The sequence below is a fragment of the Cydia splendana genome, chromosome 10 (assembly GCF_910591565.1).
Source record: "Cydia splendana chromosome 10, ilCydSple1.2, whole genome shotgun sequence".
NCBI classification, from domain to species: Eukaryota; Metazoa; Arthropoda; class Insecta; order Lepidoptera; family Tortricidae; genus Cydia; species Cydia splendana.
This window is the reverse complement of record NC_085969.1, coordinates 17,745,983-17,763,855: the sequence shown is the minus strand read 5'-3', so window position 1 is coordinate 17,763,855 and position 17,873 is coordinate 17,745,983. Positions and strand designations below refer to the sequence as shown.

Genomic DNA, 17,873 nt, shown 5'->3' with positions numbered 1-17,873 from the left:
AGAAAACCGTTCAAGATACAGAAAAAGGGTGTAGGAACGAAGTGATCCTTATTAAATTTTCTATTTATCTCTTATACACACTATAGTGCTATCACTTATAGTTTTTGCGCAATACGTCACGGAAGATGCTATTTTTAGCATTTTCAGTGTTTTTTTTTCTTCTAATGACTTTTCTCAAATAACACTTACGATATCATCCACGTTTTTAGGGTTCCGTACCTTAAAAGGAAAAAACGGAACCCTTATAAGATCACTCGTGCGTCTGTCTGTCTGTCCGACCATTCCTCTCCCCCCCCCCTTAATCTCTGAAACTACTGGGCCTAAAATTTTGAAAAAAATACACAAAATAGTACTTTACCTATAGATAATAGGAAAACCTATTAGAAATGTGCAGTCAAGCGTGAGTCGGACTTATATACGGAACACTTGGAACGCGAGTTCGACTCGCACTTGACCGGTTTTTTTTTATTTAAGTAAATAGTTAATACGAGTATGTTATTTAAAATGGGTATGATTTATTGAAAGAGTTTGTGTATCTGGGAACCTTGTTCACTAGGGACGGTAAGCATGATAAAGACATTGAAAGGAGAGTGAATGCTGGAAATAGTGTGAATGGGGCACTTAACGCTTTTATGAGCAGCCAGAAGGTGTCGCAAAAAGCACGGTTGGCTGTTCATAGAGGGGTGTTGGTGCCTACACTTATGTATGGTAGCGAAAGTTGGGTATGGCAGAAGAGGCATCAGAGCCAAGTGAATGCAGTGGAAATGAGAGCGCTGAGAAGTGTGTTTGGTGTGAGATTGTTTGGACATGTGGAAAGAATGAGTGAAAGAAGGCTAACAAAGAGGGTGTATAAGGGAGAAGTGGAAGTGGGAGTTGAAAGGGGTAGACCTCGGCGGATTTTCTCTGATCAGATCGGGGAAATCCTGAAGAAAGGCCAGGTCAAGAGCACCCTAAGCCGGCGAGCGTGTATGAGGAATATAATGAAAGTGAAGGAAGCGAAAGAGGTATGTCAGGATCGTAGCAAGTGGAAATCAGTGGTCTCTGCCTACTCCTCCGGGAAATAGGCGTGATTATATGTATGTATGTGTTATTTATTATTAAACTATTTACTTCATTTGACGATGCTATGCCATTTTTAAAATACATCGCCTTCAAATATTTTCAATGTCAGCTAATATCGTTATTGACCACTTGTCTGTATATGAAACGGATCCTGGCCGAAATTTATAGGTACAGCACAACCGAGGGTGAACCCACGATTTTTGATCACCACACACATCTTCTTCCTCGCGTTAGTTGTCGCTTTTCGGTGAAGGAAATCATCGTGAGGAAACCGGACTAATCCCAGTAAGGCCTAGTTTCCCCTCTGGGTTGGAAGATCAGATGGCAGTCGCTTTCGTAAAAACTAGTGTCTACGTCAAACCATGGGATTAGTTGCCAGCGGACCCCAGGCTCCCATGAGCCGTGGCAAAATGCCGGGAACAACGCGAAGATGATGAACTTTTCATGTGTGTGGTGGTCAAAAATCGTGGGTTCACCCTCGTTTGTGTTGTATAAAATACGGTCAGCGGGCGCAGCACGGTTCTATTTTTTTCGCCTATCACTATGCGCGTCCCTTTCGCACTCACATACTTGTTAGAGCGTGACAGGCACGGAGCGTGAGAGGAAACGGGGGAGGGGCCAAATGACCACGAGATACACTTATAGAACTTTCAGTAGGAGTAGCAAGAAAGCGGTACTATTGCTTGTCCTTGTCACAGTCTCACTTGTTGTTTGTTCCCCACCATAAATTTAGTATGGGTTATGGTGGGCAACAAATAACCCGCCCGAATTACGTAGATTGTTTTTGGTATATTGTCAGGAATGTTAAAACGTGTTTTTAATATTGTCGCATTGCGTATATTTTGTCCCTCACGGAGGCACGCGCACACCACTTCTATAGGCTACCTTCAATGTGAGGCAAGCTATAAAAATGCGACCGTGCGATCTGTTTCACAGTCAAGTGGTTAATAGTAACGATGTTCGGTGAGCTTAAAAATGTTTCTGTAATTTCAAAATGGCATAGCATCGTCAAATGAAGGAGTTTAATAATAAATAATACACCATTTTAAAGAACATATTAACTATTTATTTAAATTAAACAAAATTTGGCGATATCGTAAGTATATTTTGAGAAAAGTTATCTCACAAAAGAAAAAAAACGTAAATTCTAAAAAAATTGCATATATGGTGACAGATTTCACAAAAACTATAAGTGATAGCACTATAGTGTGTATAAGAGATAAATAGCAAATTTACTAAGGATCACTTCGTTCCTACACACATTTTCTATATCTTGAACGGTTTTCTTAAAAATTTAGAAAAACCGCGTTTCGGGCCCTTTGCGGGGGTGTGGAAGGGTGACGCAGAGGGGGGAGGGTTGGGGAGGGTTGATGAAAAATAACTTCGGTCCATAACGTACATATCCCAATTGCAAAAAGTCTTCTATTAATTATGCCAAGTTTTCCATATATTTTTTTCCAGAAGCAACGTACTATAAATGATGGGGATATCAATAGAGCTGTGCTAACAGTAACTGTGACTATACTAGCCATTCTCATTATAATATCGAAGGCATTAGTTATTAGGTAGCCGATGGTCTGATACCGGCGTATCAGGTATCAGATGTGGCGTGGTGAGACGGGTGAACAACCTACGGCAGCATTCCGCCTTGCTTGGTTAAATGATGGGGCTATGATAGAGCTGTGTTAACTGTGACTATGATAGCTCTTGTGGCTTTATCTTTTGGTCCGATTTTTATTTTCTTGTAGTGTTTTTTTTGTCAGTATTCGATAAAATTTGGTGGATATTATAGAGTTCCCTATTCTGTACATCCTACAACATCTTCCTCTGAGTTACGGAAATCTATGGTATTTTATGTCCCATGGATTTTGTATTGATTCTGCCCAGAATGAGGTGCCCTACAAACTTATCAAATTTCAAAATTCTGCCAAAAAACTACATAAAACAAAATAAAAATTGGCCCTTTTATTAAGTATTTTACAATAAACAACAAATACGACAGATTACCTTTTTATTGAAATTTATTAAATTGGTCATTGGTTACGTTTATTATTTGTTTTCATCATTACAAAACAGAAAATAAAAATGAAAGGCAATCAATAAAGCCACATTTAGTGCTACTAGTAAAAAAACGGGCCAGAGGGATATTTTGATGCAGGAAATTCATAAAAATATACCTACAATAACAGGCCTGAAAATATTTAAAATCTCTAAATGTGTTCAAAACCTAATCGTATAAATAGACGGAATTATTGCCATGAACTTTATTTAATAGTAAACCTAGGAGCAAAGCAGTAACGGCCTGGTCACGACATTGCGCGACTGGCATCGGCTAAGGCGACAACCACAGGTTGGAGTGAGACACAACGATTTGACCTTTCGTAGCCGAAGCCAGTCCTGCAATGTCGTGGCCAGGCCAAAAGACGATGCGAAAAACCACTAGCTAGTTTTACCAGCTCTATATATTTTAATTATATCTAAAGGTCCCATACAGATAATATTAAAGTGGAGCGCTGTTTACTGCCTATTTAAATGTGAATGCGATTCAATATCGCCACCGTGTACCGTGTTACCGGTAACGAAGTAGGAGATTGGTTTAATGGACGCCCGACAGGACAATCCGAGTGACGCTGCGGTATGTTAGAGGCATTAACGTGAACACCAGGAGACTTATTCGAGCTTTTGAAATCTCAACTTTATATGAAATTCTTGATAATACTCGCAATGTAAAGTCTGGATGAACAGTAGGTAGGTAGGGGATAGAACAACGCGCAAAATAGGTACAGTCAACGGTAAAAATATGGGTGTAGACAACTTACTCAAAAATATGACCCATAGTTCTTAAGTCATTGACATAAGAGTTATTGGACATATTTTTGAGATGATTTGTACACCCATATTTTTACCGTTGACTGTACTATAACCGTCTTATAATTTGAGCATGGAGACTAATCTCTTTTTTAATTCTTATTACATAATGTTAGATATTTTTGACGCGTAGTCTCATCCGTTACTATTGCAGCTGACTGTACTCATATATTAAAATAACAATAAGCCTTATAGGTTACAGAATGAAATATGATTTGATAGTATTTTATATGAACAAGTAACACAATTCTAAATATTTATTTGAAAATGTATGATTGCCTAAGGTCCACATTAGGTAATTTGACAAGACAATCCAATTAAGTAACGTCTGCGGTCAGGTGTAAAAGCGAAGCGTGGATACCAAGACATGTTCAAATATACGTGTGGTTTGTAATGCTAGGTGGATATGGAACACATTACATTTTTAAAGCTTAGAAATGGGTCAATTTTAATTAAACTCATGATGTTTACTACAGCGTTCGTGAGAAGTTGATGTTCTATTGGGTCCCGAACCTCAGCACTGAGGTATCGACGCAAGGAATCTGAACACGTAACCGCAATATTTGTTTGGTACAGTAAAGGTGAAATATAAAATTGTTTTTTAAAACAACCAGTTCACAATTTGATCTAATACATATAAATACAATAATTATGTTCCTTGACGCCTTGACTGTCATTTAAGCATTATGTAGCTAACATAATCAAATCAAACTGAAATACTAGTATTACGTCTACTTTCAGACCATTTCTTATGCTCAACTAAAATTCCGGAGGTTATGCAACAGCTAACTTAATCAAGCCTACCCCGGTAGCCAACTCAAATAGCTGGTTTCATGTCCTGTCCAACTGCTCTGTATATTGTCAGAAAGAAATCGATATAAAATTATGCCGCCCTATGTTCTACGTAAATAAAACAAATCTAAGACAGGGCCAGGTGTCGCGGACATTGTGAAATGCTGAGACAATTTCAAGTCTTACAACTATCTAGTTATTTAAATAATCGGCCGGTACTGTCTTGCGTGCTCCGAGAGCCAAGAGAAAGAAGCCAGCGGGCATCATTGTCACACAATATAGCAAAGGTCATCAAATGCTTAGAAACATGTAGTTTAAAAAGAGTTGACAAGTCAGTTGACCCTTAAGGATACTTTGGCCGTAATCGGAGAACAGTAATATCTACTGATACTTATACCTACCTTGACTTTTACCTGGATTTCTACAACCAGAAACGTCACTTTTAACACTAACAGATCATATCCATAACAAATCCAGATCTTTAAAACTAGTCTCATAATTTTTGGTTGCTACATTTACCTACACTTAAAACTAAATATTTAGTGCATGTACTTACCATACCAGTTTTCCTCAGAAAATGTTTTTTTTAAAGGGTTAACGATTAACAAGTAGCATTTTGTCCATAATTTTATAATACAGAAATGATTAGGTACTTCGTGTAGCTTTTACCATCTATTCGTTTTCACGCATATAGAAAAAAATAAATACTCGCTAGCTGTTATGCCTTGTATCAACCCGTCTCAGTCAGGTGGCACTGTTGCAAAATGCCCCGTCGGGTCTAATACACACAACACCGCGACAACCGGTCCGAATTGTTTACATCTCGATACCCAAAAGATTCTAACTCACAATTATTTCTTCTAAGATATGCCTTTTTATGTACATGTACTGTGTTATCAGCAGTGTTGCCCGTAAATAGAAGTAAACGATTCTATTTGTTATTAGTAATTTTACGATTACAAAATAGTTAAGTATTATAATAGAAGATTTTATCATTTAAGCAGTTTCAGTGATTTTCATTTATTATTCGCTTTAAGTTGATTAATGTCTAAATGTACATAACACTACGTAACTACATTTACAACGGGTTGTTTCATACGTTTTGGCTAGTCAGATGTTGAAGTTTTCTATGGTAGGGCCAATTTGTTTTCGCGATTTCGGGGTTGGTCCCATAGTAAAAGTTTCTTAGTTTAACCTTTTTAATAATATTCATATGGCAAAAATTTGGCGGTAATTAAAAAAACATCCTGTAATACCTACGGCAGAAGATGTAGTTAATCGAATTATTACACTTTTTCTGTACCTATTAACAATAAATTCGACTCAACATTATAGATTACATTAGATATATTTATTTCTTAAAGAAAAGACACAGTATTTTACAAAAAAGATAAAACAAAGGCTTTCACTAAAAGATATATATGAGAAAAGTAAGTTATATATATATATAAATAGGTTCTGGACAAAATGTAAACAGTAATATAACTATTGAATTAGTATCAGGCCTTAATTGTATCCAACAAATTTATGATTGTTTGCAGCCAGCTAATGGATAATGTAATGTTCGAATGATTTATAGACTTGAATCTAGACATTTATATACTTAAACCAATATCTTAATCAAATCATACATCAAAGTCAGGCTATTTGAATATAGCTAATGAAGTACGAGAGATATACGATATTTAGACGCAAGCTCAATACGCCTACGACGTTAGATACTCGTACTAATACAACTCTCGAAATGTATGTACTAAAAGTGAAGAGGAATATTGTCAAAGTAAATTATGTAGTCAGTACATTTACAGTCAACTTTCGATACGAATAATTAAAACTTTTAGAACGCCATTTGACTTTGATCTCTCTCCAATTCTTTCACTGATATTGTGTTAAATTTGTTAAAATTGTTTAATGTCAAAAAGTATCACCAGATCTACTCGAGAGTAGACCAAAGGTATGGCGCCATCGCTCGAAAAGATGGCACCATACCTGTGTTGCGTTTCTTTCGCTACGGAGCGTAAACCATTTACCATGTTGGCTACGCACCCTGATACGACACGACGTTGACTTTTTCCTTTACATGCGTGTACGAGTATGATCTTGGTTTCCCCTACTTCCTCTTTGCTTCTTTCTTTTTCATGAAGCACAAATGTAAGTACTTAAAATCAAATAAATACGAACCAGATATAACGGAATGTATTTATATCTACTTATATGTACACCAAAAGGCCCAACTATTGTCTGCCTAAGGCATTGCATAACGTCAGTCCAACTGTCCCGTATTAGGTTTTCCAACAAAGCCGTGCCTGCTCCTAATCCAAATATGAACATAATGAAGCTTTTATGGCATACCTTTGCAATCCAGTAGCTGCAATAATACGCGAATAATTTGACTTGATAAAGGTTTTGTACGGTATTTTACATAATAATGTCCTTGCGCACAGATGTGGTAAGACCGAAATCAATTGTATAGGTGAAACCTGTGTCGAAACGTCGGTATATCAAGGTAATTGAATAAAATTCGCGTTAGACCCGTCTATAAATGTGAGTTAATATGTATAGGTTAAGTTTCGAGAATTATGATATAATATGCCTACGGCTATTGTTTTTCATCGCTATTTTACAAATACTATAGCTATTAAGGCCAGTTACGTTCTCTAGAAACGACACCATACCGTAGGACTCAGATTAAAGGACTCACGGTAGAACGGTCGGGATCCCAGCCGAGGCCGAAGTGTCGATTACACTTCGTTTTCTATAGAAAACATAACGTGATCCTGATCACCGATCACCCGTCATAGAAAAGAAAACATCCGACACCTCGGCCTGGTCACCGACCGTTTTAGCGTAAGTTATATGAAAAAAAAATATATATATATATATATTTATATCTCTACATACTTAGAATATTAAGTATTATCTTTCTTTAGAAGGAACGATAAAATACACTTTACTCGCGGGCGTTTTCCCAAAAATAACATCAACAATTTCTAAACAAACTTTCAGGAGACGACTCCAAAATTGAATTCTTCTGTCTTGTGATACCAACTTATTAGTATGTTAATTTCATCGTAAATTATAATAAGCAACAGAGTAACAGGGTAGGTAATTTAATCTGACAAATGGTGTAACGAAAATTCCAAAGGAAATACAGAAAACGCGGAGCCATAGCAAAACGCAAGTTTAATTTCTTTTTAAGAGATTTCGTCGTGGACTTTTATCGAATTCAGTAGCCGAAAGTGAAAATGAGATAATTATGCAAATGGCAACAAAATAAACTCATTTTATTAATAATCAAATAACGAGAGTTCGCGTTCGCAAATGAAATAAAATTTCGTAAATGGTGGCATTAATTGTTGGGGAGGCTTTCCTCCCTCTGCGGCTCCTGGTTTCTATCAAACAGAAGTTATCTCAAAGGGGAAAAGTTTTAATAAAATTCCGAATGCCTCGAGCAGTTAGATACAGACAGATTCGAATCTTATATGCATATATTCTAGTTATGAGTGGCAACTTAGTTGGAGGGGATTTCTCGGTTGAACGGTTGCCTTTGAGGCCAACTCCAATATTCCTTTGCCGCGTGATTTCTGCAAAAGTATGATCTCATAAAACTGGTTCGAAGACTTGCGCGGAAACTTTTCTGGGTTTCGGAAATCGGGCACTGTTCATTCTAGTAAGATTATCACTCACTTCGTTCTATATTCATTCATACTTATATCTATCAATCTGTTATAAGTATGTAGAAATATTTCCAATATGTTGCGATAGGTACCTATACCAAACTAATTGTTTGAAATTTTCTTTTTTCGTGCGAGGGTGACGAATATTTTGCTGCATGAAGAGAAATAAACATTACTTCCTTTGGAAATTTTATTGCATTAAGTCGTAAATACAGGTCAAATAAACGAAATTAAGTTTTGAGTGTCATTAGAAAATGAGATTATTAGTTCTTTGTCCTCCTAAAACTTCAAACACACGAATGCCGTAATTCGTAATTTAGTCTGACAAGTAACTTACTCCAAATTTCTGTTTACTTAATGAAGAATGCTAAACTTTGTTATATTCAAGCATCATTGTTAATTTTTTTTTCGTGTCATAAAGGATGATAAACGGTATTTTGGATAAAAGACACTAATATTTTTAAGATGATCTGACAGAACAGAACGCACAAAACTGTGTTTAATGTTTTGTCGTGTAATAACTCTCGGACATATTTGATACGAAAAAACTATCAAATTATTATCACATTGTGAATTATTGCACGGGTAAAATTGAATCGAAACACATGTTTGCAACATTGCATAGAGAAAATCACTCATAAATCGCCCTTAACTGAGATCTTTAGGATTATCTGTTACTAGATAAAGTCGTCTATAAAATTATATAAGAACTACTTAAGACAAGACAATTTTTACATTGAATATAGGAAATTTTTTTTCAAAAATAATTTACCTAAGGTTCTCCCACACACCTATCGATGACGAAATCACCGATAGCCAATAGAAAAAAGCTTGGTATTTACGCACTATGAGCGAAAAAGTTGTTGTTCGGCTTGGATCGGCCGGTGCCTTAGATTCGACAACGTCTTTTTCGCTCTTATTACGTAGACATACAGCTTTTTTGCCGATAGGTGTGGGGAGACCAAGTCCTTTTACCAAACCTCAAACTACCCTCATCTATTAGCCCAAAATCGTAATTAATGGATTCGTACTGGTTGTTTATCACAATATTGCATCTTCAAAGAGACCATGAGCAATCACGTTACACTCAATTAAAATGTCCCAAGTAAATATCGTTGTTACTTAGCTATTTACGGTCCTAAGGCTTAATTAACGGTCTTTGATCTCCAATCTGTTACCGGAAACCCAGTAATTTCCTCCGTAAGTAGGTGAAGGAATTTTTGCCAATTACACTTGGAAATTATCCGAGGGAAATCATTAGAACAGATGGCTCGAAGATTTTGGGCGAAAAGCGTTCGCTTGAAAGTTAAAGGAAATAAACGGTTTAGGTAAAGCTATGTTTACGTTATAAGGATATTGAAAAAAAGGTTACTTACAATTCATAAAAAGAGGAGAAATTAATCTTTAAAAAAACTTGGTAGTGAAGGAAGGTAATCGGAAATAAAAGCATTTAGCTTATAAATCTCATAAGTCCTCCTTCTTCTTCCTCGCATTATCCCGGCATTTTGCCACGGCTCATGAGAGCCTGGGGTCCGCTTGACAACTAATCCCATGATTTGACGTAGGCACTAGTTTTTACGAAAGCGACTGCCATCTGACCTTCCAACCCAGAGGGGAAACTAGGCCTTATTGGGATCAGTCCAGTTTCCTCACGATGTTTTCCTTCACCGAAAAGCGACTGGCAAATATCAAATGATATTTCGTACATAAGTTCTGAATAACTCATTGGTACGAGCCGGGGTTTGAACCCGCGACCTCCGGATTGAAAGTCGCACGCTCATACCGCTAGGGCACCAGCGCTTTAAATCTCATAACTCCCTGACCGCTAATTTCGTTCTTAATAATGTTAAGTAAGTATATTGAGAAATCGCAAATTATAGCTATTGTTCAAAAGATTTCATACTGTAAAGCTGTCATCGCCGCCCATGGACATAAGCAAATTACCCAAGAAGAATCTAATGACAGCCATTATTATGTCATTCTCAACCTCCCTCTAAAAAGCCACCAATTATGATAGATAAATCCCACTTACAAAGTCTTATTACCCCATTACTATAACCATAACGTAATTATCACCCTCAAAGCTACTTACACACAAACCGCACAAAAACTTAATTAACCAAAATATATATGGGAGCATAAACAAACAGGCAGCTCCCTCCTCCCTCGGGACTTTATACGGTGATACTATTTCGTGTAATGACTCCAAAATGAGGATACACCTCCCCGCAATATACGTGACTTACAAGGACGGATATGCTTTGACTGAAAGTGGCAGTCATGCCAAGAGAAGTATGAACGCGTGAAAACAAAGACGGATATACAAAAAACTTTTTACAAAAAAAAAGCAAACCGACTTCAAAAAGGATGAAATAAAATTTTATCCTTTTTGAAGTCTATGCGTTACCAACTGATATGTTTGAAGTCGGTGCCAAGCCAAATTTTGAAGCATACCATGATTTTGGTGCGATTCGATAAGGATGTACCTACGTTGGATTGCCTTACACGACGACAATGAACGTACTTTCTGTAGGTACAGTCGACGTTAAAAATATGTTTACACTTTTCGCCTTATTACAAAGGAGTAAGGTGCAAAAGTGTAAATATATCTTTGACGTCGATTGTATCTAAAGCCCCCTCCAGACTATGCGCGTGAATCGCGGGCGAAGCCGCGAACGCGAGTGTGGAGTCGATTTCGCAGGTCTGCGTTCAGGACTCCACACTCGCGTTCGCGGCTTTGCGCCGCGATTCGCGCACGAGTGTGGAGGAGGCTTAAGAACACACCTCAGAACACACGATCAAACCTTCTTGGCGCAGTCTGTACCATGTTTGTCGGCACATTAGTGGAAATCCAATGCATTTTTTTTCGTCGTATTTTTTAAAGAGCATTTCTTACTAATGCTCGAACAGTCTATAGCACGCAAGTGTGAGATTGGGACTGAGTAATTTCCCGTCCCTTATCCAGAGGACTACATTTCAAAATATAAAACAATTTAAGAAATTTACCTTCTTGCCAAATTTCACCTAAAGCGGTTCAGTTGTTTAGCCTTGAAAAGGCGACAAAGAGGCAGACAAAATTACTTACACATTTGTAATAGTTATTAGTGCAGTTCTGATGGGATTTATAGCCATAAAGCTGATTATTTTGACTGGTATTGTTACTACTTGGCTTGGCACCGACTTCAAACATATCAGTTGGTAACGCATAGACTTCAAAAAGGATAAAATTTTATTTCATCCTTTTTGAAGTCGGTTTGCTTTTTTTTTGTAAAAAGTTTTTATTTTTCCATTTTTAGTTTTAACGCATTGTTAAGAGCGCGACGCATGAATGAAAAACAAGATCATGTTTAACACTAAATTCGTGTACCTATTACTTTAATAAATATGTATGTAATCAGGAATTTTCTCGAGTCCGTCTGGGAAATTATAATTCCTGTCACTACTACACTAAATCCATCCTCCGCCCCGCCACTGGCCCAATCCCTCAACGCCCCGATCACTCAACCTCACAGCGCATCAACCCCTGATCCAGGAACCCCTCGACCCTGAACCAGGAATTTTCTCGAGTCCGTCTGGGAAATTATAATTCCTGTCAACTAAATCCATCCGCCCGCCCCACCACTGACCCAATCCCTCAGCCCCCCGATCACTCAACCTCACAGCACATCAACCCCTGATCCAGGAACCCCTCGATCCTGAACCAGCAACCCTTCAACCGCCATTCCCCGACCCGTTAATCTCTGACCCCTTAACTCCTAACCCTAACCCCCGATCAGTAATAGCCTTACCAGCTTACCACGAGTTTGACATTGATATATTCGCTAGCATGTGTGTAACTTACTTCCTATGCATCTCGCTCTTACTACTACTCGTACTAACCTTAGTGTGAGCGAGATGCATAAAAAGTTACATTTAGATGCATAAGACGTTAGCGAATATGTCAATGTCAAACTCGTGGTAAGGCTACAGTTGCAGTACATCAAATTGGTGGTTTTCGGAAGCAAATGCTCGAGTTACTTTAGAAAACCCCGAAATCACTTAACACGTGCCTTTAAAAATTGAGGAGTTCCCTCAATTCCTCATGGATTCCATCATCAGACCAGAACCAAAAATAATACGGAAACACCGTGGAGGTAACTTCTTCCAAACAAAAAAAGAATTACTCAAATCGGATCACAGGTGCCGGAGTAATCGGTGAACATACTTACATTTAAAGAAATCATCATCATTATCATCAAAATAATCATCATCACCAGGTCTACTTCATCAAATTAGTGGTTTTCGGGAGAAAGTGCTCGAGTTGCTTAAGAAAACGCCCAAAACACCATGCATGTGCCTTTAAAAATTGAGGAGTTCCCTCAATTCCTCATGGATCCCATCATCAGAACAGAACCAAATTAAAATGGGACCAACTCGGAGGTAGCTCCTTTCAAACAAAAAAAGAATTACTCAAATCGGACTACGGATGTCGGAGTAATCGGTGAACGTACATAGAAAAAAAAAAAAAAAAAAATAGCCACAACCGAATACAGAACCTCCTCCTTCTATGAAATTGAAGTCGGTTAATTAGAAGTACATATTACAACAAATTAAATTATGGCACCTACCGCGATAGAATAGGACGCTGGTTCGAGTCCAGCGGCACTGGAGGCCTTTGGTCACTTTTTCTTAGTATATGACATTTATTTCAGTTTATAAAGACGGATATCTAAGTAAATAAATTTGTTTTGAAGGAAATATTACTACTACTCGTATTATAGTCTTGAGGTACGCTTATGCAGAAGGAATGTCATAACATTTGCTGGTTAAATCAATTGCAAGAAATGGTTTTATTAATAGCTTTCAATAAATTAGTCATTATCAATAATGATTTGCCGAAGTTCTTTCAAAGGGCTACAGGGTTTGTACATTTTTTAAGAAAGAGTCCCCAATATAGGACATTATGTGAATCTAGCGTTGCAAGCATCCATAGCTTGTAGTAAATGCTTAAAATCGTCTGGCGGGCTTTACGATTACTTGCTGGGATAAAATAGAAAAAAACTAAACGAACTATTTTGGCTCAGTGATCCAAAAAGGATCTTGGCCTCCCGTTTGCTGCTTGGCTGTCCCGATCCTGCGCAACTTCCTTCCAGTTACTGACTTGAAGGTGGAGCAGATCCGCCGCCACATTGTCTTCCCAGCGATACCTGGATAAAATAGAAAACAATAAAAAAATCCTCGAACTCCTTCCTCCCCCTTTCCTCTTCCTCCTCTCTCTTATCCTCCTTTATTTTAGCCACTTCAATATCTTTCAACTCCATGTTCCACACGGCAGCACTTCCACACGTCACGTATGAAAGCGCGCAGCGTCTCTGGTAACGCGCAAATTTACACCAAATTTAAAGTATCGCCTCTTAATTTAATAAGTCGTGCGCTCCGCTGTGGCGTGTTCATCTTAATTATTCGTATTTGATGGAGTATTTTTGTATAAAACCATCAAATGAAAATCTAAATGCTCGACGCTGCCATTCATTGGCGCTAAAAAGTGAAACAAAATATTACAGCACAATTTTTAATTAAATACCCTTCACGAGATTCAACCCCAGCATTTCCAGCTTCGTAAGTAAGGTCACTAACCACTATGTTAGGCTTTAAAAAGAAAACTATTTATTTCCCCCCTTTTGAGACTTCTTTCATCGACAGAAAAATCTTGTACACTAAGTATTTTATCAGCTCCTCACTAAACAATTCAAATCACTTAAGAGGGTAGTAAATATTCAGAATTTTCCATACCGCGGCACTTACGTTTGCATACACAGCACGCACTATATCCTCGTAATATCCTCTTAATATGAATATTTTGTCCAACTGAATGAAAGTATTACGGGAATAAGACTTCCCCATGAGATTTATGTGCGACATGCATTTGAGGAATTTTTCATAAGAGATTGTTGCAATTATGGCTTGAATTGTAGATATATAGTGAAACTAGCGTCAGTCCGCGGGTTTGCTTGTATAGACTTAGTATTTCCATAGTAAATTCCACCATCTTTTTCACTCCTTTGAGGGATAATTTTTGGGAAAAACGTTACGTTAAAAAATTTACGGCATGGCTGATGGCAAACCAAACCTACGCGTTGCTGAACTCTTGAAGACCAACGAGCGTATTTTTCCGTGTCCCTAGTTAAAACCCCAACTGATAGCACGTCTGATCATTTCACAGACAGCTGGAGGACAATTCGGTTTTTCGCAATTAGTTCTTCAAAATACTTTTTCATCTTTAGCATTTTTACTATTCCTTGGGATTGAACATTTGTTCTTTTTCTCGAGATTTCTTCAACCCAATTAATACAATTTCAACAGAAACTTAACACATGACTTTGAACGAATGACTTCGTAATTCACATTCTACAACTCCTACGACCCTAAGTCACAGGCTAGCAAATAGCACTACTGTAAGGCACGGATGCCTTCCCCTTGCAATAAATGACTCTAATTAATCTGAAGTGGCGTCTGTCATGTTAAAGAATAGTCGAGACGCCCCGGACCATGCTTTCCCATCGCCTGGCGAGCAATGGCCAGACAAAAGCTTAAGTAAACCAATATAACTATGATTCTCTTGATAGACTAAATATGTATTATATGTAAGTGTTATAAGAGATGGCAAACGGCCACAGAATACCAGAAACCAAATTGTGAACAGCTTATTAAAGAGTCACGGCCATCTAGCTGACCACTGATACTGCCTAGTTAGGTTGGAGCTGGTGGCATAGTGATGAGGCGAAGCTGCTTCCAAATGGGAGGTCATCAAATGAGTTTTTGAAAACGAATATCTGGAATACGATTTTATATAAATCAGTTACTTTGTCTATTGTGGAGAAACCGGACTTTGAGGCTTTGTTTCCCCTCTGAATTAGAAAAAGTCAGAGAGCAGTTGGTTTTGTAAAACCCAGTGTTTTCACAAATTCTTGGGGTAAGGTTACCAAAAAGCGGTCTGTACTTCTTTAGTATTCAACCAAAAACTGTTAAGATGAGGAGGATAATAATATGTATAAAAGGGAGCACTTATACTGGTTAATCTTAGAATTTGATACCCATCCATTCGGCTAGCAATATTAACAAAGCCCCAGGGCCAACGCGCAGTCACCAACGCCAAGTAATTGCTTTTGTTAAATCAACAGCCAACACTGTAACATTACGAAATGAACTAAGCTAAGTCATTTGTCCTATTCGAACGAATTTTAATATTTACTGCCCAATTAGTCAGAGTAAAAGCTAATTATTACGAAAACTTACGCAGTGAATGACGCAACGGAGAAAACAATGGAACGCTGACAGCTATTACATTTTTAAAATCATATTTCATGTAGCATTCTGGTTCATAGTTAGAATATGCAAACAAGCGCATGGCGTTCTTAATGGTAAGCGAATACTGTAGCTTAAAACGCACCTAAAATCTCCAGAGTTTTACACATTAACAGCATGCTCAATTGCTCGTTATATTCCTACGAGGATACACTGTATTGAAAGATGGTACAAATTTTCTAAACCAATTTTTCTTGCTCTCAATATAGAACATCATCCAGAGATCTGGAATCCTTAGGTACGTACCTTAGGACAATACCTAGCGAAATTGATAAGTGAGCGAGATGTCTTAAATTATATGAACAAAAATTTGTTTAAGAAACTATACTCACCATCTGGAATATGACAATTACCTACAGCACGGTAGCAGGTCTATAGTGTGGTACTAGATACTTTCAGGATTATTTTGGCTCTGATATTGATAGAAAAAGAGTAACAAATACATTCCGATTCCGTTAATAAACCTTTGAAATGTCAAAAACTCTTTAAATTATAGTACTCGTAAGCGCTTACGTGGCCGGCAGGTCGGCCACGTAATGCTTCATAAAAATTACGGTTACGTTCGTAATCATAACAAAACGGTGCCTCGTAAGAGCGCGGCGATTTGCGATGTAAATTGTGGGGCATTGGCAGTAACTTCCTGACTGATGATTCCCCGCGCAAATGCCTATAATGACTAATATTTCACTTTTATGTCGCTCGGAGGCCGCTCTAAAAAACCTAATTATCCCTGAGGAGTCGCGAGCTCGATACTCGAGAAATGTTGCAAGTTTGTGCGAGCTGATCGCTCAAGCAAACCAGTATATGCAGCTCTCCATATTACCTTATAGTACCTTTGTTCTTGTTCTAGCGTTTTGATTTCTACCATATATTATATTACTTAATTTAAAATGTATAATCAGAAAACTACAAAAACTAGGTTTTTACAAGCATCTAGTCTAGAATTACTTAGTATAAAGCAAAGCGAAGCGACTTGGCTGGCGGGTTTTTAGAGTTTACACTAAGCTGTGAAGACAGTTAAATTGTTATTTCACATCATCACCAGAGTAAACAACGGGTTCCTAAAAATCTCAGAAGTATTAATAAAGTAGAGTTTGGGAAAATAGCCCATGGACACTTGCAGCATGAAAGGGGTTGTAAGTACGGTACCGGCATTTAAGATGGGAGTACGCTCTTTTCTTGAAGGTCGTATCGGTCCGGAAATACCGCAGGCGACAATGTAAGGCAAGGCAAGATGGAACATTTCTATAAAACATGATACTGTGCTGTGTGCCAAGTTTTATAAAAATGTTGATCCACCACCCGATCGACCGGAGACCAAGACCTAAGAAAGCGAGTGACCAGCGCTTGGACCAAAGAGAATACACTACCTCAACGGCTGTGATTACGCAGCCATAAACTTAACTCGAATGACTGTGTTTTTGTCAAATATTTCCGAATAATCGATACTTCGGAAGGCTGGCTTCGATTATGGCTATCGGCTTCAAATTGTCGGTTAACAATAGAATGAAAGGCCCGAGTTAAGTGAAATGAATTTTTGATTTAAGAGCTTTTCTATTGTGTTGACACCTACTCGATTATTTCTAGATACATTCTTGAACGATTGCATAATCAAGATGTTTTCATCACTTACGTCACAATGATAAAGATTCTAATTTGTTTTTTTTTGTTACTGGTTTGTAATGATTTATTAATACGGTACCATGAAATTAGAAATTCAACCTCAAGGGAAAAGCCAGAAGGATATGGATTGAATTATAACTATGCATTAGATAATTTAGCTGACATAGCATAACAGCCAAATTAAAATGGGACTGGGCTGAAAATGGACACGTTAAGTATGTCGCATGCTAGACCATTTGTGGGCTTATAATAAAACTACCAGTGAGTTTCTCTAAACCAAGCAAGACGACCTTGAATTCTTGAAAAAGTAAGGTAATAATTGGACGGAAGTGAGTAAGTAGATCCGGAACCCTTTATAGTGTCAGTGGTAGATAGGGACCAGTACAGTTTACTATTATTTACTTACCTACAACACAAAACTTATGCTTGTCGTCGTTGATTTTCCAAAATATGTATAACCCTTAACCATTCAAAAGCTATTTAGCAATAAATCAAAATAAACTGGCA

General features: G+C 37.7%; 1 long non-coding RNA gene across 1 annotated transcript in view; it reads left to right on the top strand.

The window, feature by feature from the left end:
* Positions 1–798: 798 nt before the first annotated feature.
* LOC134794404 (uncharacterized) overlaps positions 799–17,873 on the top strand; it is a 216,811-nt gene continuing 199,736 nt past the window's right edge. The window contains exon 1 of the long non-coding RNA XR_010144667.1: positions 799–1,008. This is a non-coding gene — a long non-coding RNA (uncharacterized LOC134794404). The remainder of the gene's footprint in view (positions 1,009–17,873) is intronic.